The sequence below is a fragment of the Aotus nancymaae genome, unplaced genomic scaffold (genome assembly GCF_030222135.1).
Source record: "Aotus nancymaae isolate 86718 unplaced genomic scaffold, 86718_ANA_hifiasm-v0.15.2.pri h1tg000033l, whole genome shotgun sequence".
NCBI classification, from domain to species: domain Eukaryota; kingdom Metazoa; phylum Chordata; class Mammalia; order Primates; family Aotidae; genus Aotus; species Aotus nancymaae.
The window spans coordinates 10,838,598-10,862,909 of record NW_026988447.1 but is presented as its reverse complement, the minus strand read 5'-3'; the positions used below and the strand labels follow the sequence as shown (position 1 = coordinate 10,862,909).

At 33.9% G+C, this 24,312-nt stretch overlaps 1 long non-coding RNA gene across 1 annotated transcript; it reads left to right on the top strand.

Moving 5' to 3' along the window:
• The first annotated feature begins 17,922 nt into the window (after window positions 1-17,922).
• On the top strand, window positions 17,923-23,929 carry LOC105714540 (uncharacterized). Its single transcript, XR_001106836.2, has 3 exons — window positions 17,923-18,757; window positions 19,922-20,080; window positions 21,003-23,929. It is a non-coding gene; the product is annotated as an uncharacterized LOC105714540 (long non-coding RNA).
• Window positions 23,930-24,312: the final 383 nt, after the last annotated feature.

The window sequence follows — 24,312 nt, the reverse complement described above, 5'->3', positions numbered from 1 at the left end:
TTATATTATATCTTTCTTAACATATTTTATAGTTATATATTTAGTTTTTATGCTTTTGTTTTTTATCTTATACTAGAAATATAAGTGATTACTCATGACCATTACAGTATTATAGTACTGTGTATTTGTCTACAAATTTAACTTTACCAAGAAGTTTTATACTTTCATATATTTTCATGTTGAAGTTTATCTTTTGTTTCAACTTGGAAGATGCTTTATACTATTTCTTTCAAGACAGGTCTACAGTTGATAAACACCCTCAGCTTTTGTTTATTCTAAGAATTCTTTATATAGTCTTCATTTTTGAAGGACCTTTTTAAGTCTTGATCATACACATAAATGTTCTATACCACTTTTTAAAAATACTTATATCTTTAGCCACCAACATATGGTAATAATAAACCTGATTTCTTTTACATTTTTTCAATTTTCTAGTGCTGTGTTGTATAGCACTGTTGCATTTCATAATATATTGTCTTTTTAAATCAATTTATTATTACAGTGACTCCATCTTAAGTAAAATAAATACATCACTTATTTTTATATAATACAAATTCAATTAAATAAGCAATTAAACTCACTTCCAATTTTATTTCCCAAATTCTGACCCATTATGGGTCCAATTCCTCATAGAGAATACAACTAAAGGATTTGATGGCATATTGAAATAGATTTAAGAAGAGAGTAGCCTGATAAAATACAGAACACATTTAGACCAAAAAAATTCATTGTTGAGCTAAAATTTAAATTTAACTTGCTACTCTATCTTTATTGCCAAATATGGAAGTTTTACTTTTAGAAACCTCCTTACATTAGCTCACGTCATGGGAATTAAGAGAAACAAGCACTAAAATCAAATCAGATATTTTTTTAATGGTGATGTAAGATGCTCCCACTAGAATCAAATCAGAGGATAAGATTTATAACAAAACAGCCACCATTGAAAATTTGTGATGTGCCAGACACGATGCTTAGCTTTTAACATGCATTTCAGTACATTATTCTTCCAACCACTCTGCCTTAAAGACAGGAATGTCAAGGCTTATAGAGGACAATTTGCCAAAGGCTACATCTCTAAGAAGTGATACAACCAAGATTCTAAACCAACCTGACACTACTAAGAGCCTGTGGGCTTATCAAAGTGCTATGCTGGAGAGAGAAAATTTCAATGTCCCTGAGAGCTTCTTAGGTACAAATACAGATTCATTATACCCCAGGGTCAATCAGAATGTGATATTTATGACACTTTCCTTCAACCTTCATTTAAATAACATTTAATGGGCATCTCTGTGTCGGGTACTGTTCTTCAAACAAAATATAAAATGGTTAGCAAGGTCTACTTAATCCCTCCTCTCTTAAGTATACAACAAAATGCGTAGTATTATAATATTCTGGGAGAAAAATGTAGCAACGATTGTGGATCAAAGATATGAATAATAAAAATTTAGCAACGATTGTGGATCAAAGATATGAATAATAAAAATTACTTTTAACAGATGAGCATATTTATTATTTCTGAGCTTGGTATTGCCTAGAAGACAAGAAATGTAAATTTATACAACTCAAAAAGCTGTCATACACATATTAACAAAATGAGTTTCCTGGTTATGACTTTTCTTGGATACAAAAAATGAAAAATTAACTTTATACATAACAATAGTTTGTTTCCTAATGTGTAGTGGCTTACTTGGTGATCTGAGATAACCATTTAGAGTCTATATGCACATGTGAATAAATCAAAACTGATGATTCAAATTATTAGAATAGGCCATGATAACAAAAAACAGTATGTATTTTTAATGCTAAAATAATGTGCATATTTTATGACATGTGAAAAATTAATTTCTAAATAATTTAAATTTTCTCAGGCCAGATGTTATTCTTTTAACACCTACAAGTAAGATGATTACATCACTATCGCCCAAATTAGTATACTTCTGAGAGTAAAAGGAGGATCTATTATTATTATGTTTGTTCAATAGGCAGAACCGGGGTTGTCATAGACAAGACATACTTGTAATCCATTCATCTCCATCTCACAGACTTCAAAGAAGATCATCTCAGTGTTTGGTTGTAATTAGTGCTAGAGAATTTTTCTTGGTGGGAAAACGAGGGACCATGGTACCAAATGTATTATGTCAGGATTTGTCACAGCGGGCTTCTGGTGCCATTGGCAGCAATCAGAGCTAAAAAATACAACAAAAGCGAAAATCTTTCCTCACAGTAATAAATGTTTATCATTTCCAGTGAAGACAGACACAATATTCATCAGCTAGTTAAAAAGATAGGATAAGGAAGGTAAATACCAGTCATTGTTGAATAGTTAATAATAATAAAATATGTAACATATGCCATCTGTTATTACTGTTTATCTCATTCTTTTTATCTGCACATCTATCTGTGCAGTAGTTTTAATAACTGAAAATCCCTCTGTAGAAAATGTTTTCATATTGCCCTAGTAGCTGCTTATCACTAGCCTATTTTTCTCTCTGTCTTCTTTGTTTTTAATGTTATCAAGTTGATTCAATTTTTATCTTGTTTATAAGGAGATTGGTTGCCAGAGAGTAATGACTATTACCAGTACACCACATAACTAGACTGCATCTTAAGCGACACATTGACACACTGTTTTGTAAATAATGCGAGAATTATGCTTGACTTTTACCTTTGTGGGTGCCTTCCTTCTCATTTAGTAAGAGTTCTGCGGAAAATTATCATTTATTTCCTACACATAAACCTAAAAGTACGCATACATATTCCAGGTTAAGAGTTTAAATTTTAAAGAACGAAACCCATAAGCAAGTATGCCCACATGATAATTTGCAAATACAGTCATTCTTTAAATGAAATAAAATCAAGTTGTATTTTATAAAACTTGTTCCATTCTAGCTCAGCAAATTAATAAACCCAAGGGAAACTAAGAATGATTGCCAGGTAAGTAAAGAAGCTTTTATCTGCTTTACAATCTACTTATTAATAAACTTTTACATTAGAGTATTGTTAGGAACAGGATAGAGGAAAAGCCACACAAAAAGAAAAAGGTTTTAAAGTTAAATTCATTGTACACTAAATTAGTTGGAATTTAACTGTTTTATAGTTTATGATCTAAACAATGCTAATTTCAGAACCATTAGCTATTTCTATACCTGTACACATTTAAAAGCCGTTGGGCTTTCTACATGATTTCTCCCCACGACCATGAACAAGAGTCAGCGTGCTAACTTTCTTTAACATTTCAACTAACACATTGAAAATTTGTGCAGATTCTAGCGGCATATCAATCAGGCTGAACTTTGGAATAAGACACAAGTAGGAAAAACAAGTCATATTTAAACGAAATCTCTTTGCAAGACACTGAAAGTGTTTTAGAGCTTACAAAAATCAATGAGACTTCCCAATGTTTCTGTAAGGTGAGGAGACATTGTTAATAATGTTATAGCAATGGAGAAACAGAGATGGGGGATTAAGGGGCAATACAAGCCAATAAAATAAGATAGGTGATTAAAATACCATACAAAGATCCAGGAACCATAGCTACAGCTACACAGCTGTTTACTATATTTAAAATTTTAGCATTATTTGTAAGAAATAGCATAATAATTCGGCATGCAAAACTATAGGTAGCTCAATAAATGTTCAGGTTTCCTGCTAAAACAAATGCATTTCTGCTGTCATATTTAGGAAAAATATTCATCTATTTTAAACCTTCAAATATGAACCAGAAGTGTTGAATGAAAAATCACCGCATTTTAAAATAGGTGTATTTTTGAGATGAGAGGACTGCTTTAGGCCAGGACCTGGGCAACATAGCAAGACCCCATCTCTATAAATTAAAGAAATAAATTAGCTGAGCATGATGGCACAAGTTTCACCTACTTGAGAGACTAAGGCAAGAGGATCAGATGAGTCCAGGAGTTCAAGGCTGAAATGAACTTGATTGCTCCACTGAACTCCAGCCTGGGCAATGGAATACTCTTGAAAAAAAAAAAAAAAAAAAAAAATTAAACATAAAAAAATAAAAATAGATATAGTCTTCTCTGTAACAACACAGGAACTACAGCTTTGGAAATCACTTTCCTGTGATTAACAACCACATGGATAACAGGGAACGTGAAAATAAAATGGTTAATTCAATCAATAACTAGAGGGTAAAATACTCCATAGCAGGAAACGCCTATGGATAAAGGAGAATTTAAGAGTTCAATTGACAGAATCTAACTTCTTTTGGTGGATTTTACTAAACCCGATCTGCTTGAGATCTCTGCCATGGGTCTCCATTCCCATCTGACTGCCGATGATGGCCCTTTATTTCACTTTATAAGAGAAAGGAGGTATTTGCTTCATACCCATCTCACTATGTTGCACCCCCTAAAATTATAAAAACGTCCAGATCATCAAATAAAGAGAAAATTAAATATTACTGTCTGTGAAGCTTTCTTTAATCAAAGAAACATACAACATTTTTCAGCTGATTTTATTAGAGAAGTATTTCCAATAATAATGCTTTTTATTTTTCCAGAATTCAAAATATTATATGCTACTAATAACTACTGTTGTAACTCAGTCATGAAAATATTTACATAGAATCTAATTGCCATAAGAAGTAAATTATTTTAAAATTTCAAAATATATACATTATTTTTGGTGCAGAGAACTCTATAGATGGCCAATACAACTTTCAATGATAAAAATAAATAGTATATTAATACAAGGGTCTAGGGAGGTAGAATGTAAATTATGACTTCGATTACACAAAGGGCCAAGTAAATTTTCCAGTTGCTAAGGAAGATATTTCATGTATTTTTAATGTGGGTGTTGGTGAATACCAAATCATTACGATTCTTAGATTCATCGTATGCATTTATAAAAAAATTCTTAGAGCTTTAAAGTATCAACATTTATAGTACACTTGAAATCATACGCTCTGTATTTTTAAAATCTAATAATACATTTTAGAAGTCAACTTAAAAGTGTGCAGAGGAAGACATATATTTTCAAAATTTTATTAGGAGACTTTGAAACAAAAATAAAGTTTGAAGACCACTATCAGAGGCAATGTCTAGCTTAAATCAAGGCTATAAACTGTTCAAATAATATAAATCATCAGAGTAGATGTAGGGACTGAACATTGAGTTTTCCTGCATCAGTCAATACAGAAAGTTAATTGCCGATTTTTCCAGGTGTTCCCTGTTTTGCAAACAAAGGCTGAAAAACTACGGGAAGCGCATACAAAAGCCCAAGCCTCAGAATTTAGAAACAAGCCCTGAACTTTGATCTCTAGTTCTCACAAGTGAAATTTACCAAATACTGTAATCCATGTGTTTTGCACCTGAGTAAATTCTCTTCTAATACATTCAATTTACACATTGAAGATCAATTTATTCAGATATCCAATATTTTAACCTTTAATTGTAAGCATGAAAATGTGTAGGGAGTATTTGCTTTGACAATACAAAAAGTGATAATACAAAAAATAGTTGCTTACTCAAAAGATTCCTCAGGAACCAAAGTAAGATAACCTTTAAAAATTCTTAAAATTTTCAAAATTGAAGAGATAGCTTTGGTTTATATATTTAAAGGCATACCAAAATAGTTACTGGAAAATATGATATTTTAGGCTGGGCACAGTGGCGGCCGCCTGTAATCCCAGCACTTGGGAGAATGCGGTGGGCGGATCACCTCAGGTCGGGAGTTGGAGAACAGCCTGACCAGCATGAAGAAACCCCGTCTCTACTAAAAATACAAAATTAGCTGGGCGTGGTGGTGCGTACCTGTAATCCCAGCTACTCGGGAGGCTGAGGCAGGAGAATCACTTGAAGCCAGGTGGCCGAGATCTCGCCATTGGACTCCAGCCTGGGCAACAAGAATGAAACTCTGTCTCAAAACAAACAAAAAGAAAATATGATATTTTAGCCATAATTCAATTTCTAACATAATTTTTATTAATTAGTAGTTTGCAGCAATGTACTAAATTGTCTTTTAAATATTTGATAGACTAGCACTGTGAAATTACAGCTTATTCAGTGTTCTTCCTACATTTAATCTTTTCATCCTTTAATCCAACGTTTTCACCGTAACGGATATCATGAAGTGGCTATCTCTTTTGCACTGAAACATCTTAATAGCTTCTCATAATTCTCATATCCTTTACTGTGATCTAAAGAGCCTACATGATTTGGTCTGGTCCACCTCTCCAACTTTCACCTTGTTGACCCCTTTCCCCAAGCACGCTCCAGCCACCCTGGTTTTCTTTTAGCTCAAATAACTGATAGGCCTCTGGGCCTCTCACGCACTTTTCCCTTGGCCTCCATGTCCCTTCCCATTACACACTCTCACTCGTAGCCTTGTTAGTTCCTATTAAATCTTCAGATTTCAGCTCAACGTTCACTTCCAGAGAAAGTCTCTCTAATCATTTTTGTTGTAAGACCTCATCATTGCCCTTATCACCCTTAACACAATTTGTGATTATACACAAATTCATCTGTGTATTTATATTTATCTATGTGTCATGAGTGGACCAGGAAACAATCTGTTTCTAATCTCCTATACACTAACTCTCTCAGCACAGTGACGGACACATGGTAAGTGAAAACTGCGGAGGGAATGGAAATATTATGTAAATGATATAGTACCCTAAAAATGGAAACTGTCAACTACCTACATTAAATATATTTACATATCATCCTTATTATATCTATAATTCTTATTAGACAACTATCTAAACAAGTGAATATAAAAATATAACAACCAAAGTATAGAAAATATTACCTTTGACATCAGAATGTTTCCCCATTTAAATTTAATCTTATAATCATTTAACACTAATTAGAGATGAAAATTGTGTTAGGGATACTTATACACTTAAGAAAGGGATTGTCAGCAGCCTTCAATATCATCTACACCAACTAAGCTATGGTTGAAGCACATCTATGTTTCCAGATTTCAAGGATAATGGATGTTTACAGTCAGACTTTGTTTTTCTGAGTGGTCTTCCTTTCCTTTCTACAATTTGCCTAACAGACTATTGAAGGATTATTTGTCTTCAAACACTTACTAAAATGGTTTTATCATTTCCCTAAGCACATATTTTTCAGTTATATTTAATTCCCAATAGTCCCAAATTCCAAAACCTCAGCAAGACTAGTAATTTCATTAATCATTTTTGGTACTGCTGTTTACTATGTTATGTTTAAATATAGGAAGCTCAGCATTTGAAAAATAGGACCTGTGTTAATCTGGAGACACACTTCAGAGTAAACTGTCTTAAAATTTGGAATTGAGCGAAAGTAAACAAACTTAGAAAGCATTCTTTTCTCCTAATATATTTTAATGGGAAGAAAAAAATCACAATTGTTAAGACAAAGTGTCTACTGCAAAAGTAATTCTTATTTTTTTCAAAGATTTTCCAAATAGAATATAAATATGATGGTTTTGAAACCAAAATAGTTATTGTACATGAGAATTTTCTTTCATGAATAATCAAATGAAAGATGAGAAAAATAGTAATACCTTATTAAAACAAAATCTGTTTGCAATTTAATAAGAGGATAGCAAGTATCTCCTCAAAATTATCAAAAAAAAAAAGAGATAAAATTATTTGAAGACTAAAAAGTCAAAGAAAACTACTTGAACTTGACTTATAATTGTCTTCTCCAGTTTTCTGACTACAGTAAGGACAAAGAGCACTTTTTTAAGCAGCTAGAGAAGTTTATATAAAATTTAACAATGACATCACTGATTTACATTGTTTTTTATAAATACTTTCTGATAAAAATTTTCTATTTTTCATGTTTATTTAAATTATGCACATGTATATTTTTACTTTTAATCTTTGAGACAAATTAAGACTATTTGATACTTTGTATTAAAATGATAATATAAACTTAATGCTAAACTTTTTATAAATGTATGTTTTATTTAATGTTTGGGATATGCTTATTTTCTATTTAAAATATATGTCCATTGAGTTTCACTGTTACATTCCATGTCATTTTTTTCTAAGCCGTTTTTAAAATGCTATTAAATTCTAGTATTTTATAATTGTGTGAAATTAATATCACAATTGCACTCCGGTTTATTTTGCATCAGCATTGCCATCATTTGGCTTGATTTCCCAAGCACTTCCTCATCTGCTACCTTTTCTACCTGATGCTGGCACTCCCTCATTTCCAACTTGCAACCTTTCTTTCTTTTTTTTAATTGTGTTTTAGGTTTTGGGGTACATGTGAAGAACATGCAAGATTGTTGCATAGGTACACACGTGGCAGTGTGATTTGCTGCCTTCCTCCCCTTCCCCTATATCTGGCATATCTCCCCATGATATATCTCCCCAATTCCCCACCCCCTGCTGTCCCCTCCCCTATTTCCCCCCAACAGACCCCAGTGTATAGTGCTCCCCTCCCTGTGTCCATGTGTTTTCATTGTTCAACATCCGCCTATGAGTGAGAACATGCGGTGTTTGGTTTTCTGTTCTTGTGTCAGTTCGCTGAGAATGATGGTTTCCAGGTTCATCCATGTCCCTACAAAGGATGCAAACTCATCGTGTTTGATGGCTGCATAATATTCCATAGTGTATATGTGCCACATTTTCCCTGTCCAGTCTATCATTGATGGGCATTTGCGTTGGTTCCAGGTCTTTGCTATTGTAAACTGTGCTGCAATGAACATTTGTGTGCATGTGTCCTTACAGTAGACCGATTTATAATCTTTTGGATATATACCCAGTAATGGGATTGCTGGGTCAAATGGGATTTCTATTCCTAGGTCCTTGAGGAATCGCCACACTGTCTTCCACAATGGTTGAACTAATTTACACTCCCACTAACAGTGTGAAAGTGTTCCTATTTCTCCACATCCTCTCCAGCATCTGTTGTCTCCAGATTTTTTAATGATCGCCATTCTAACTGGTGTGAGATGTTATCTCCATGTAGTTTTGATTTGCATTTCTCTAATGACCAGTGATGATGAGCATTTTTTCATATGTTTGTTGGCCTCATGTATGTCTTCTTTTGTAAAGTATCTGTTCATATCCTTCGCCCACTTTTGAATGGGCTTGGTTTTTTTTTTTTGTAAATCTGCTTTAGTTCGTGGTAAGTTCTGGATATCAGCCCTTTGTCAGATGGGTAAACTGCAAAAATTTTTTCCCATTCTGTTGGTTGCCGATTCACTCTAATGACTGTTTCTTTTGCCGTGCAGAAGCTGTGGAGTTTGATCAGGTCCCATTTGTCTATTTTGGCTTTTGTTGTCAATGCTTTTGGTGTTTTGGTCATGAAGTCCTTGCCTGTGCCTATGTCCTGAATGGTTTTGCCTAGATTTTCTTCTAGGGTTTTTATGGTGTTAGGTCTTATGTTTAAGTCTTTAATCCATCTGGAGTCTTCTTAATCATCTCACCTATTGCTCTTGTTTTTGGAGTTCCTTGCCTATTGCTTTCTCCTTTATCTTCTAAAACCTTACCTAGCTCTTCTAGTTCTGCCTGATTGTCCTCTTCTCTGACGTTCAAAATTAAGTTTAAATTCCACTCTTCAACATATGGAAAGCAAGACCCCTGAGGGCACCGGTTTTAGTCAACTTCCATTCAGTGCCCCCCCTACAGAGTTGAACACTTTCTGGTACATTAAATGCTCTCAGTAAGTATTCGTTAAACAAATAAATGGAACTGACAATAAGTTTTCTTATGAACATGATAAGTATCTCAAGCTTCTTTCATTAACTTCTCCAAATATGTCACAAATTCCTCTTAATGCATGCCAACAGTTAACAAGTTTGGATCTGCAGGCCTGGCTCCTCTTCCTCTAAGCTCTAGTCCTGCAAATTGAGCAAACTACCTTCAATGAAGGGAATACGCTGAGTCAAGGCACCCTGATGACAAGTTAAGCTTCACATAAGTATGAATAAATTCACTCTACTTATGCTTAATATTCTCTAAAGCAATGTGATAAATATGAGTAATATGTACATTAAAGTATTAATATAAATATAATCTAAAGAATATATTTTAAGAAATTTATTTGCCTACATAAAGTTTGTAATAAGTGTCAAAAGCTTTTACACAATATGTAACTTAAACTAGCTGTCAACAAAGTATTTTAGTTTTGCACCTATAACTAGGTTCCAAGCCCGATTTACATGAACGCTTCTTAGAAACAGTAACTCTGACTTTCAGCTCTGATTTTAAGCCCTCCCATTCTGTGCTGTATCCTGTAGCTGCAGAGAGGCCAAGCATACATTACCAGCTTTTCTCTTCTCTTCAGGCCTCAGAAGCCTTTAATTACCAGCTTACTCTAATTATTCCACTTCATCCTACTTGTCCTGCTAATTCCTTGCACCTTGAGTCTTCACATATTCACACTGGAGGCTTTTTCTTCTCAAATTGTGATTTTATTTTCTTAAAATACAAAATAAGTGTATGCTCTTATATTTGTCTTAATTTGATCTCCTTTTAGAAAAAAGTGGAAAAAGATGAAAAAACAGCAATTTCAAAAGTGATTTTGCTACATATAAAAAATTATCAAGTGGATAATTTTTCAAAAAAAATCTTTTTAATAGACAAATTCTATTCCTTTACATGCAGCATCACATTCCAGCACTTTTTTCTTTCTCTGAAATTCAGACCTACAAAAAACATTACTTTGAAAAGAATTAAGTAAAATATTAAAAATTACTTACAGGCTAACCCAAGTATCTCAACAACTTTCATTTTTCAACTTGTTTTTCCCCCAGTTTTGGTAAAAAAAAAAAAAAACTGAAAGAAAAACCGAATGCGTATGAAACCAGGTTATCATACACTACCCTGCTGCATCACAACTTTACTACTACATTGTATCCTTACTTTGCACTGTTGTACAATATGCCACCAAAACCAAAACTGATTTATTGATTGAATATCTAAGAAGTGTAAAGATGATATAAGTTTGCATACAGCATGACCTGTCATAATATCCTTTTCCCATTTTGAGTTAGAAAATAAAATGTATCATTTCTTTTGAGGATTGGAAGTACTTTTATTCCATATGCACAAAATATAAAAGTAAATTTTGCAAATTTTTGCTTCATAATAATTAGTCCTTATGTATCTAAATGATAGCTAGAAATATATAGAACTTTTAGTGATGATTAATTTTTACTTAATTCTCTCTTCTTTTTTCTCTCCCTCTCTCTTCTCTCTCTCTTTTGCTCTCTTTCTCTTTCTTTCATCAAAGCCGATGTATATCAGTTTTGACATGGCAGCTGTCCAGAGGAATTTGCTCCAAATCATTTTGATCTAATGTTCTCTGTCTATGTGATAACAAAGCAATAGCATGTTTTTTTATCACAGGCAGGAAATGCATTATTCTTTCTTTGATCTCTAAAAAGGATTTTTTGGGTAGAAAGGTGAGAAGACAGACCCTAAAACATTTCTTAATGCTCTTATCTAAAACTAAACTGCTTTAATTCAAAAAGTTAAATGTTCTTGAAAGCACAATTTCACAATGAACAGGCCTGAATCTTTAAATTAATTTTTAAATCTTTAAATAATAAAAAAAAAATTCTCCCCTTTTAGATGGATATATATCTCTACACCCCAAATTGGGGGTTCTTTATGCACTTGGACATCTGACACTGTATTTTCACCTTGAAAATAAGTAAGATCTTTGAAACTCACTACTATCTCTTACAAGGTGATAGCTTATGTGTCCTTTTCTTCTCTCTTTCCTCTCAGTTTGAAGCCCTGGTTGAACTAGTTATCGTCTGTTCCATTGCCTTTTTGTCTGTTCCATGTTGCATTCAGTTTCCACCACTGCACTCATTTTTCAGTTAGCTGACTTGAGTTTAGACTATATTTTGCCTTTTACCCAATTAATTTCTTTTTCTTTTTCTTGACGTGTGTAGATGTGGGTGAATGCGTGAGCCTGTGTTTGTGGGTATCTCCCTTAGCTAGTGAATGCTCACTCTATTTCTCAACTCAGTTTTACCCACTTAATGTTAGGTACAACTGTTATTCTTGTGTCAAGGAGAAGTTTTGAAAACCACAAAAAAGTTTTAATTTTATAATTCATTGTCGTGTATTTTGTGTAATACACTACAGAAGCCATTATGAAATGGATGATATATTTCTGGCAAAAATAGTTCATTAAGGAAAATATGACTTAAAAGATAAAACTGTAATGCCAGGCAATGGGTAAAAAGCATCATATGTGTTCTATAAAATACCAGGAGGATTTAGATGAAGGGCAAATATTTTCTTAACTCCTGAAGATAACAAATAGGTCAACAGATGAAAGGAATATGATGAACAACCTGCAGAGAAGTGAGAGTTTTAAAAATAGGGAGTATTTTTAAATAGCTAAATATATTGCATCTATATGGATAGTATAGTTATTGAGTTAGTTGTTGAACAGGTCATGATGTTTCTTGTTTGCCAAGCAAAGGCTTATAAAGTTGATTAGGCTAGCAATGGGGAGCTTTACGATGATGAAAAGTGTCACTTATTCAGTTTAGCACTTTGAGGCTTTTGATATCACAGTATAAGCATATGAAGCAAAACAATTTAGAGGCTAGGAAACCAGATACAAGTGTTACTGGCAGTGAATCCATACGGATCTGCAGCAACTTCAGTTCTTGCATCCTCAGAAGAAAGAATTCAACCAAGGGGTATAAGGCAGAGAGAGAGACTGAGGCAAGTTTTAGAAGAGGAGTGAAAGTTTATTAAAAAGTTTTAGATAGAGCAGGAATAAACGAAGTCAAGTACATTTGGAAGTCAGCAAAGCTGACGACTTGAGAGATCAAGTGCACTGTTTGACTTTTGACTTGCGGTTGTGCACATCAGCATACTTTAAGGAGGTTGAGTCCCTTGTCCTCTGATTCTTCTCTTGGGATGGGTTCTCTCCATGTGCAGTGGCCTGCCAGCACTTAGAAGGGGCCGCATGAGCAGAGTGTTTACTGAAGTTGTATGCATGCTCACTTGAGGTGTTATTCTTTGACCAGTAGAATGTCCCTAGAAGGTCATATGCCAGTTAAACTCTGCCATCTTGCCTCTTAGTGCACATGCTTCAGCCCACTTGACCAGCTCCTGGGATTTTATCGGGAAGCTGTTGACCACCAGTTTCAGATATTTCTGTTTATTGGAAGACTGTCTTTTCCTGGGTCTGGCTGCAACCAGCTATCATTTTAGAGAGACAGTTAACACCCACCTGAACATCACCCTGACAGTCGTCTGCCACTCCTGTCCTGTTATGTGTGTTGGGGAGGTGGGGCTGGGGAGCCCCCTCCTGTTCTGCTCATGTCTGACTGGCTACCTAATGTGAAAAAAAGAATGTCATAATAATTTATGCAGGATATGACAACAGCCTGATCCATGGTAGAAAAAGGATATAAAAAAGACCTGAGAAATATTTCAAAGTAAGTAACAAAAGAACAACAGGTGGGTAGCAAGAAAAAAATACATCTTTGAAGTTCTGAGTTTGAAAACTAGGGTAATGATGGATCTGTGAATTTGAGAAGGGAGCAAGCAGCTATGGAAGATAATGTCATTCTTCTCAATTTGTTTTTCCTTCCTGTGTTGGAATTTATACTGATTTTTTTCAGAAGCTTTTTCTGAGGGTAGAGACACTTCCAAGCCTGGTGAAAGTTGGGTTTAGTTTTCTGACTTGCTTTGGCAATAGATTGTGGGTGGAAAACACCATGTGATAGTTCTCAGATAAGGCCTTCAGAGGTGTCACGTGCTGTTCATGCACGCTGCAGCACTCCTGTGATCACCATGAGAAGAGCATGCCCTTTTAGCGTGGTCTGATACTCTTTTAGAATGGCCTCAAAGTTGAGGCATATGAAGTAGAGTAGAGTAAATCTAAATCTTCCAAACTGAAATGTAAATGTAAGAGAGCTACTTAAGCTCACCTGCAGACCAATAAGCAAGAAAAGGAAATGGTTCTTTTAGTAAGTCATTGTTTTAGGGTAATTAGTCACACTGCATTATTGGAGAAATTGATAGATGAGGTCATACTGAATTTGATATCAGGGTTTCACATGGAAATATATTGGAAATAATTAGAAGGTTAAAAGATAGTTATGTCCTTGAGCTTACAGATTTCAGAGTCATGCTCATATAATTTATGGTTAAAGAGGAGACAGTAAAAATCAATAAAATAAAAGGCTGACAAAGGAATCATTGCATTAATAAGACCAAGAAAATGTAGTCAGAAAGAAGAGAAGAAAATATTTTTGCAGCATAGTCCAGTGGCAAACATAGAGGTTCTAATGAGATATGACCTTAGCTTCAAATTCTAGGTCTGAAATATTTGCCTTGTAACCTCAAATAAGTTACTAAACATTTATTAACCTGTTTTTGTTTCATCAGAAAAATAGGAGTAATATTTATTCCATATGTTTGTTCTAGAATTGTATAATATATATAAACTCTAGTGTAATGACTGACACAATAATTTTCACTTAAACTTCATTTCTGTTCAATATACTTTTCTGTGATGAAAATGTTTTATATCTGCACTACACAATATGGCAGCAGCTAACAGTATGTGGCTATTAAAAAATTAAAATATAACTATATTGCAAGACTTTAAATACATGTTGAATTTTATATATTAAATAATAGTACAAAAAGGCAGATTTAAAATTTAGCCATTCTAAAGTCATTGAATTTTTCAGTATATGGTAAAAGTACTAATCTATGTTGATATTTGATAAATCAAAATACATTTTTATTTTTAGATAATAACAGCCAAGGGATTAGTAAAAGGAGGTTTGACTAACATATTAATGGAGACAATGAAATTTAAAGTCACTATTATGGAAGGGTGAGGCCAGAGGATCACTTGAGCCCAAGAGTTTGAGATTGCATTGAGCCATGATTGCACCATTTACTACAGCCTAGGTGACAGAGCAAGACCCTGTCAAAAAAATAAAATAAATAAATGAATAATAAAATTTCTAAAAAGTCACTAATAAATCTAAATAAAGATAAGAAAGAAAACAACAAGAAATCAGCAAGGAAAAAAAAGCAAAGAATAAATCAGAAGAATTATACTGAAATATGTCAGTAAGTAAATTAAATGTAAATGAAATAATTATACCAATTAAAAGACAAAGATTATTTGACCAACTGGAGATTTCTCAAAGAACTTAAAACAGAACTACCATTTGACCCAGCAATCCCATTACTGAGCATACATCTAAAGGAAAACAAATCATTCTACAAAAAAGACACATGCAGTCATATGTTCTTCAGAGCACTACTCACAATAATAAAGACATGGAATTAACCTAGGTGTCCTTGAAGGGTGGATTGGATAATGAAAATGTGGCACATATACAACATGGAATATGATGCAGTCATAACAAAAAACAAAACCAGGATATCCCCTCCGGATTCCCCTCCCATGGCAGCATGGGAGCTGTCTCTCCCTCTCTCTCTCTTTCTCTCTCTGCCTAATAAATCGCTTCTGCAAAAAAAAAAAAAAAAAGACAAAATCCTGTCCTTTGCAGCAACAAGGAAGCAGCGAAACAAATACCCTAAGTGAATTAACAGAGGAACAAAAAACGAAATACTGCATGTTCTCACTTATAAGTGGGACCTAAACATTAGGTAAACATAGACATAAATATGGTAAAAATAGTCACTAGGAACTACTAGAGAGAGGGGGGCAAGAGCTGAAAAACTGCCTATTGGGTACTATGCTCACTGCATGGGTGATGGCATCATTTGTACCCAAAACCTCAGTGTCATGCAGTAAATCCATGTATTAAATCTGTACATGTATCCCCTGAATCTAAAATAAAAGTTGAAATTATGAATAATTTTAAAAGACTTATCTTGAAAACAAAACATTTAGAGATCTCCCTGACCTGATTTCAAAGCTTTCTACAGTTTCATAAAAATTAAGAGAATGTAATACCAATATGAATATATCAATATTGATCACAAAAGCAAGTAAAGTACAAAAATAATGAGTCTCAACAATGGCACCAAAGTAATCCAATGGGGGAAAAAACAGTTTTTTAACAAATAGTGCTGAAAAAGTTTGATATTTAGATAGTGTTCTGTTTTAAAAAGAAGATATTTGACTCCTTATTCCATGCACAAAATATTAATTTGAGATAAATGATATGCCTAAAGATAATCAGTAAAGCCATAAATGCTTTGGAAGAAAACCTAAGAGACTATCTTTATTACTTTAGGTTGTCACAGATTTTTCTGGTAAGAATCTAACAGAAGTACCAACAACAAAATATTGATAATTTAGACTTCATTAAAATTTAAACTTCCCTGTATTAAAAAAAATCACTAGGAAGTTAATAGTCAAGACAGACTGTTGAAAATATTCACAATATACTAGATTGGACAAAAGACTCATGCCAAGAATATAAAAATAACATATTTAACTCTAAAGACAATATAATAAAAATAGTCAAAATTCAAAAACAGAAGTTTAAAACTGGAAAGTAAGCATATTTAAAGACGTTGAACATTATCGGTCAGTAGGGAAATGCAAATCAGTACCACCATGAGATATCTCTTCATTTCCTCCAGAAATAAAATTTAAAAGAATGACAATACAAAATGTTGGTAAGGATATGAAGGAGCTAGAACTCTCATACATTGCTTATTGTAGATCTATTTGACTCAACGATTCTCACCCAAAGAACTGAAAACACATGCCCACAAGATTCTAGTACATATGTTCATAGTATCTTTATTCATGATAGTTCAAAATTGAAACAACCCAAATGTCTACCATCAGGAATATAAACACCACTAATATGATATTGAACAAAAATAGAAAGACATGAAGATACATTTTGTGTAGGAACAAAGAATTTGTTGATAGTAACAGCTGGAAAAGGAAGAGGAGAAGCAGGATTAGCAAAGGGAGTCCTCAGAGGATGATGCATATCCAACTAAGTTTTGATCAGCCCCATGTGCTGCTCTAGAGCAAAGACTGGCAATTAGTGTAATCCAACTTTGAGTAGAAATCATTTGGCTTTTGTACCATGAGCTTGTTCAGTAATTGCCTGGAGAAGAGTCCAAGAAAAGTATGTCCTGAAGTTACTGCAACCTGACTTAGTCATTGACTGGGGATTGCCAAAAATAGTGTGACCCAGACTGAAAAGCTGAGACAGGCCATGCAGGAGCTCACAACTAGAGGCTGGCAGCTAACCACATTCCTTGCAGCTGGCATGGAGCTCTTTCTGGAAGTGGTACTTAAGCAACACATGTCTACGATTTGCACCCTATAATGTTTAAATTACATAAATTTCAAAACTACCCTACGGTATGAGTTGTCATGATGGTGGTTATCTTCAGGAAACAGAAGGACGTTGGTGGTTAGGAAGGATCATGAGAGTGGTTTCTGTGGTGATAGTAATCTTCTATCTCTTAACCAAAGTATAAATTATGTAGGGGTGTTTACTTTATGAAATTTCATCCGGCTATATACTTGGGGTTTGTGTACCTTTTGTTTGTATGTTTATTTAATTAAAAGAATAATGGTATCAGTAATTCCAGTAATGAGGATATAAACCAGATGATGTTTTGAAGAATAAGTGATTAGTGAAAAAATTTAGAAGATTTTATAAAAATTTAGATTTCACATATATGTGTGTGTTTACAAATACACACACACACTATGTTTAAAGAAACATGATAGAAAACAGATTTTGTTATACTATAATAAAAGATAGGATACTCATGAACATATAAGTGATTATAATATCTAGATACTTATTAAAGTATCAGAAATAAATCAATGAGGTAAGTACCTACTAAAATGTGTAATCTAATGAACTTCAAAATATGGAAATAGCCTATAAAATCTAAACTTTTAATTCTTATAATGTATTCATCTTTTCTTAAACAAATTTTATTTTTCTTACTCAAGTTATTGTTGAAGGCAATATAAATGAGATCTTGCTAACTAAATGTTACTACAGAGTACATATTTGTTGACCTGAATGAAATCCATCCAAAATTGAATGATAACAGAAAAATTTCATTTATATAATTTCTCTCGTGTTCAGGAGCCATAATATGCAAACACTAATTTGTTTCTTATTTCTAACACACAAGTAATATATTGGCAAATGTATTTTTTGATAAAGCCACCATATGTTAGGCACTATTCTATATCCTAGCGTGAGAGGATGATTAAAACACAGTTCTTATCATGAAGGAACTAAAATTTCAACACAGAAAAATACACTCATATGATTAATTGCAATACAATATGAGTGCTATACTAGTAAGAAAAAGGATGCAGGAGCACAGAGAACTCAGGGATCACATTCTTTCTTTAATGGCAGAGAAAAGGCTCTGCTACTAGATGCCCCAGAGAAGTGTTCTTTAAAGTGTAAGAGTTCACCAAGCAGAGGCAGGGAAAGAGGCAAGGAAAGGCAGTCAATAGGAAAATGTAATTGCAGACAGATGAAGTCTTGTGATATTCTGAGGATGGTTGAAGATTGTGAGGCAGCATAATTTAGCCCTGGTCATAGAGGGAGAGTAAGTAAAGGACTGGTAGACATAAGCTGGAAAGTGCAGATTGGGAACATCCTTTGAAAGGTTAAGATAGATGAGAGAGTACTAGAGCAGGGATATAAAATAATCCTGAGAGGACAGAGGATGGGACCCTAGGGAACAGCAGCTTATAAAGACAGAGAAGCCAAGGAAAGGGAGAGGGAGAGAAAAACAAAGAAGAAGAAGAAGGAGAACAAGGGATTAACTCAGTGTATTAACGCAAAAATGAAGGGAAGCGGACACTTCAACAAGAAGGTAACTAACAGGGTCAAATGTCATAAGTAAATCATGCCAGATGGGCTATAAGAAGGAAACCTTGGATTTGGCAGATAGGAGGTGGTACTAATGACGGGTGGCTAAGTCAGAATCAGTGGGTCTAGTAGAGAAGAGAGGTGAGAAGGGGGAGCCGGAAGTGTGTACCATTTGCTCTAGAACTGTTGTTGTACTATCCTTTTTAAGAAAGAGAAGAAACATAGGAAGCTTTCATTTGAAGATAAAGACAAGAGAAACACTTGTGTTTGAGAAATAGAAAACCAAAAGTATAGCTGTTTGAGTGGAGTATGCCTATAAAGAAGGAATAAAGATATCAGAAAGGATATAAGAGCTATATCCTGAAAATAAATAGTCCTCTTATTTTTTTTCCTCTGGAATAGGATGCATGTAAAGAAGAATGAGCAAATAGATAGATTTAGGAGTAGAGGGACTGACTTAACAAACTTGGCTAAGGACTGTCCTGAGCCAAAGCCAAAAGATGCTACACTAACATTTTCTAGGAACGGGTCTGCACCTAGCATCTCAGGAACAGCACATCCTGTGAAAGAGTCATTGTCAGAATATGACTGATTACCCGACCTAGATAACTTATCTAAAAATACCCTAGACTGACTCTGTTTTTGTTACACCGTGTCTCACTTTTAATTTTTTTTTTCTATCACTTCCTCTTTCTTATCCTTTAGATGAATGGCACACTTTTGTTCTTCTAGAGCTGCCTCCTGAGCAGATGCTGTATCAGCAGCACAGGGGCTCTTTCCTAAAGAGAGCATCCTGGAAAGGGAGATTCCTCCCTCCCCAAACCCCCACCTTCTTTACTACCCCTTTCTCCTTCCTGGTCCATTTGCACAAGATCTGACAATTCATGTTGAGTCGACTTAATAATGTTAATGGTAATAATAAAAACAATAAGAAGAGAATAATCGCAACAGCCATCTTTGAAACTGCAGCATGAGACACAGACGGTGCACATAAGTTAAATTGCAGAGTCTCATAATCAGTAAGTGGTGATGAAAGATCCCAAGCCCAGTGCTTCTTATTCTATCAACAACAAAAAAGAAGTAAGGCGTTTACGGCGAACTCTTTAATCCCAGCAAGAACGGGTTGAGAGGCCAACTTGAAAACTGAAAATTGTTCTGATGTTTTCAGATACTTTTCTCTGAGCAAAATTGAGCTAAGGGCTTTGGAGATTTCACCCTGGATTTTCAAAGGACCTCCAGTGGACTTGTGTTTTGAGAATTTGCAACTAAATCATTTATGACTAATTCCCAAACAATCAAACTGTTCTCCAAAGAAAATCAAGTGAAGGTAAGCAGTTCTCAACACTTTGAAATATGACTAAGCCCTTTTTACCTTCTTCAGAAATCCACATCATTGTATTCTCTCAAAGTCTTTAAAAATGGAACAGTGGGCAAGTGGGCAAATACAAGTGCAAATGACTTTTATTACTAAAGATTGTCTCTGTAAAGTTCAAGTGTGCCAGGGAAAGGCAAAGTTTTTACTTTAATTTTTATTTCATTGTATTTTTAAATGTTGAGCATATGCTATCACTGAGAAAATTTAGAACTCCCAAATCAAAAGAGGGCTGACAAAAATAGAATTTCCTTTTTCAGGAAAAAAAATGCATGTAAATATACCTGAATAATTAGTTTTTAAATTGTACTATATACAGTTGTAGCTGGACTGAACATGTTCTATCAAACAAGTCCTCCTAATATTTCATTTTTTGTCAATGCCACATCTATGGATGATTAGTAAGCTAATCCTGCCTTACACAAAATTTTGCACCACAACTTGCAATAATAACAACAACAGCAACAACAATAATAATAGCTAACACTTCAGATTCTACTTCTTCTTGTATGTTATTTGGGTATTAAAAGGCTACATGAGAAGACAAATCTTTCTCAAGTTTTCTAGAGTTTCAAGAAGAAAGATTTAAAGACAAAATAACTAGCTGATAACTTAATCAAATAGCTCTTATTCTGAAAGGCATATAAGAAGTGGTTAACTCTCCAATGTTCTGTGAGTCCACGTTGGCTCTCCGGCAGTTTACTCCAACTTCTGCCTAGATCAATGGCCTTTAAACTCTACGTGTGTCAGTTTCACCTGGGGAGATTGTTTAAAATTCAGCTTCTTTTACGACGTTCTAAACATTGCTATGTCAATAAAATTAAAGTTGCACTTAGAAATCTGCATTTAAATCACATCTGGTGATTCTGTTACACAGTTGGTTCAGAAAGAACACTTTGAAAAGCCTGTGTTTTGACGTCTACTCAAGAAGTACTGGGATCGTGAAGAGCAGGACGCTGAATCTAGAGCATCTCTAAGGAATCGTTTTCCGGAATACATCAAATGTTTCCTGCCTTGTAAACCTGTCCAATTCTCTCAGTTCCCTCTGTCATCATTCAAGCACTGACCATCAGACCTTCTTGTAGCTAGACAGCAGATTTCTATTTGATTCTCTGCCTCAGGCATTGCTCTCTCCCATTCAAACCTTCACAATCATTATCTTTAATAGGAAGACCATGCAGTCTCAGGAACCCGATGATTCATGGCACCTCCAAAAAAAATAGTACAACCTTTTATTTATATTTATTCTTATCTGAAAAAAAAAAAAAGAACGCCTTGCAACTATTTAAGACCTGGAATTAATATAGGTAATTGTAATCAATCCCCAAGTCACGTATTTGGATGTTACGTAAGTTACTAAAGATACCCTGAGGCGAGCCAGGGAATTCAACAACAGGCAGTTAATAACACAGCCACACTTGTCTGTTTCATTTAGCATACTGCATTTTACCGCAAATGACCTGTGGCTGGTTAAATGGATTTACAATTTATGTCACTAAATTTTAGTCTTCAAAAAATTGAAAATTGGATTTCAAAATATCCCTAAAATCAAACTTTGAATTGATGTCATTACAGTACTATAAGTGAACAGTAAAAAAATATTAGAATGGAAAATTCTAAATCTGGCTTTTTTTTTTGCTGTGTTACCAGGTAAACACAACAATGGTCTGATCACATTTGACAAAAAATCATCAAAAATTTTGAAATCATATTATTATTAACAATGAATCTTAGCCTAAATGCACATTGTGTCTTGAGATATTGGCCAACAAAATGCAGCTATATATAATAAATAAATATATTAAATATAGTTTTTATTTAATATAAATAAATAAATTTAGTTTATAAATAAATATATTAAAACTAATTGGAGCTAAGTGCTCAAAATTTCTTCCTGACAAAAATGAATTATCAATAGGTTTGATCATTCCACTGTTTGGTCTATGCTGAAATGTAAGTGACCTTGTAAAACACATACAATCATTTCATCTTAAACTCCTCAGTGGCTATCTGCTACCTTTAACATAATTTTACAAGTCTTTCTCCTCCAGCACCTCATCTTGTGTGCCCTCCAGACACACTGACTTCAGCTCCATGAGACGTCCCGGGCTCTCTCTACTTTGGGTTTCCCCACACTGTCTCTTCTCTGCCTGTAACATTCTTTCAGTAACTCCTTTCCCTCTTTGCCTGGCTGCCTTCTCCTCAACGGATCCCTTCAGATGATTATATTTTAAAATTACTTTAGTGGACCTTTCCAACACATTTAGACCAAGTTAGCCACCACCAGCTCCTCCCATCTGTCTTTTTAGAATATTCTGTGCTTTCAGTCTTTAAAAAAAAAAATCACATTTTACTGTAATTACTAGTTAAATGTTTTATGCTCCCCAATAGTATAAACTGAGGTCATGAGCTAGGACTCCTGCTCATTGCTGTGTTGCCGCCACTGTCTAGCATACTGCCTAATTTTTTTTTTTTAATTTTTAAAAGAAGAAGGTGGTTTTAGAATAGCATTTAAGAAAATACAGGCAAAAGCAAATATCATATGTCTTCAATTATCTCCCTACAAACTTAGGTCATGAGGCAGTGTAACAGAGGTGCCTATGGTTTAAATGGGGCCAATAATCTGGGGTACTCAGTAGAGTAACTCCTAAGAGTAAGTCAATAGTTCACTTATGGTTGGCAGAAAGTATATGAAGGTCCAATGCTTTGGGGAAACGCTGAGAATTTTAGGTTGTGTACAATTATTTTTTTCTTTAAATGGCTCTTATAAAACAAATTTCAAGACAAACACAATCACACTGAATTCCCTATAGAAAATGAAAGTGCTTCAGCAAAGGTAATAGGTTGCTGTCATTTTGCCAATAAATATATTGACATTCTGACTTTCATTCGACCTTTCAAACATGCTATATAAAGAGCTGCATGTTTGAAGATGAGCCAAATGCTTTTAAAAGAAGGAAATAGAGCCAACAATAAAGTCTCTGTGACTGAGCACTTGCAGAAGGAATTATAGGGAGACAAGCAAGGACATTCCCTTAAGCAAGGCACCTAAAGATGTTTCTGGTTCCATAAGCAACGATGATGCTTAACTAACTCAACTAAAATGTTTTAATCCTTGTGGTAAAGTTTGTATGTGTTATTATAATTAAGAAATAAGAAATAGTGAAAAAAGAAAATAAATATTGTTGACTATTACCTTTCCTTCATAGTGAAATAGTCTACTCAATAGAATGGATGTTGGTAAAGAGAAAACACAAATTGTATAATGAGGAAGCTTTAAAAAAATTAGGCTACCTTGTCCAGACATTTTCTTTCATTTACACCTATTAATCACTGTCTATAGTGATTTAAAAAATCATTTTTAATTCAATTGATTCGTTATTTAGATATACAATAGTTGTACAAAATTTGGGGTATATGTAATATTTTGATACCTGTATGCAAGTATAATGATTAATTCAGGGTGCTTGGGATTAAATGTGCTACATTAATCTTCTGTGTATTTCTTATTGACAGTGTTAGCATTTGACATTGATTTTGTGTTAGTTAGGACCTAGGTATGTGATGCAGTAAAATTCTATTTATACAGATATTTTAATATACCAACTATAGTAGCAGATATATTAAAAAAGAATGATTTATATAGTAATCATGTAAATGTTCAATCGAGAATATAATGTCATGACTTTTTTTGCAATTTTGTTTTATAATATGCCTTTATTAACTTTGATATATTTGAGGCACAGATCCTAAAAGGTTGCTGTGACAAATTATGGTAAAGATTTAGTATTTAGTCTTTGTTTTTCGTTTTTTTTTTTTTTTTTTTAACAAAATTGCTGCTTGGAATAGAAAAAATGTGTTTTATTTTGAGAATGATACTGTTTAATTTTGTAGCCTAAGAAAGGTTTAAATCAAATTAACTGTTCTGTTCATGAATTATTTCTGGCCTCTACCATCATTTCTCATAAAGAATGTCAAATAGAAATCAAGGTATGTAACCCCACTGGTGATCACTGTGAAATGAAATAGGTTGCGATACTAAAACAAAAAATACTCATATATTTCTCTTGGTGTCATTTTATTCTTCAACTTTTTATCATGAACACTGAAACGCTGAATGAGAGATTTGTGTTAGTCAAACCTTAATCCCAAATAACTATATAATATTTTAGATTTACAAGGCATTT